Consider the following 1,928-nt stretch of genomic DNA (forward strand, 5'->3'; position numbering starts at 1 on the left):
ACACTGGCGCAGACTACCTCGGACTGTACACTGGCGCAGACTACCTCGGACTGTACACTGGCGCAGACTACCTCGGACTGTACACTGTCGCAGACTACCTCGGACTGTACACTGGCGCAGACTACCTCGGACTGTACACTGGCGCAGACTACCTCGGACTGTACACTGGCGCAGACTACCTCGGACTGTACACTGTCGCAGACTACCTCGGACTGTACACTGGCGCAGACTACCTCGGACTGTACACTGTCGCAGACTACCTCGGACTGTACACTGTCGCAGACTACCTCGGACTGTACACTGACGCAGACTACCTCGGACTGTACACTGTCGCAGACTACCTCGGACTGTACACTGTCGCAGACTACCTCGGACTGTACACTGGCGCAGACTACCTCGGACTGTACACTGGCGCAGACTACCTCGGACTGTACACTGGCGCAGACTACCTCGGACTGTACACTGTCGCAGACTACCTCGGACTGTACACTGGCCAGACTACCTCGGACTGTACACTGGCGCAGACTACCTCGGACTGTACACTGTCGCAGACTACCTCGGACTGTACACTGTCGCAGACTACTCGGACTGTACACTGGCGCAGACTACCTCGGACTGTACACTGGCGCAGACTACCTCGGACTGTACACTGGCGCAGACTACCTCGGACTGTACACTGTCGCAGACTACCTCGGACTGTACACTGGCGCAGACTACCTCGGACTGTACACTGTCGCAGACTACCTCGGACTGTACACTGGCAGACTACCTCGGACTGTACACTGTCGCAGACTACCTCGGACTGTACACTGACGCAGACTACCTCGGACTGTACACTGTCGCAGACTACCTCGGACTGTACACTGTCGCAGACTACCTCGGACTGTACACTGTCGCAGACTACCTCGGACTGTACACTGTCGCAGACTACCTCGGACTGTACACTGTCGCAGACTACCTCGGACTGTACACTGTCGCAGACTACCTCGGACTGTACACTGTCGCAGACTACCTCGGACTGTACACTCTCGCAGACTACCTCGGACTGTACACTGTCGCAGACTACCTCGGACTGTACACTGTCGCAGACTACCTCGGACTGTACACTGTCGCAGACTACCTCGGACTGTACACTGTCGCAGACTACCTCGGACTGTACACTGTCGCAGACTACCTCGGACTGTACACTGGCGCAGACTACCTCGGACTGTACACTGTCGCAGACTACCTCGGACTGTACACTGTCGCAGACTACCTCGGACTGTACACTTCGCAGACTACCTCGGACTGTACACTGTCGCAGACTACCTCGGACTGTACACTGTCGCAGACTACCTCGGACTGTACACTGGCGCAGACTACCTCGGACTGTACACTGGCGCAGACTACCTCGGACTGTACACTGTCGCAGACTACCTCGGACTGTACACTGTCGCAGACTACCTCGGACTGTACACTGTCGCAGACTACCTCGGACTGTACACTGGCGCAGACTACCTCGGACTGTACACTGTCGCAGACTACCTCGGACTGTACACTGTCGCAGACTACCTCGGACTGTACACTGTCGCAGACTACCTCGGACTGTACACTGTCGCAGACTACCTCGGACTGTACACTGTCGCAGACTACCTCGGACTGTACACTGTCGCAGACTACCTCGGACTGTACACTGTCGCAGACTACCTCGGACTGTACACTGTCGCAGACTACCTCGGACTGTACACTGTCGCAGACTACCTCGGACTGTACACTGTCGCAGACTACCTCGGACTGTACACTGTCGCAGACTACCTCGGACTGTACACTGTCGCAGACTACCTCGGACTGTACACTGTCGCAGACTACCTCGGACTGTACACTGTCGCAGACTACCTCGGACTGTACACTGTCGCAGACTACCTCGGACTGTACACTGTCGCAGACTA

Source organism: Procambarus clarkii, unplaced genomic scaffold (assembly GCF_040958095.1).
Source record: "Procambarus clarkii isolate CNS0578487 unplaced genomic scaffold, FALCON_Pclarkii_2.0 HiC_scaffold_1517, whole genome shotgun sequence".
Lineage (NCBI taxonomy): Eukaryota > Metazoa > Arthropoda > Malacostraca > Decapoda > Cambaridae > Procambarus > Procambarus clarkii.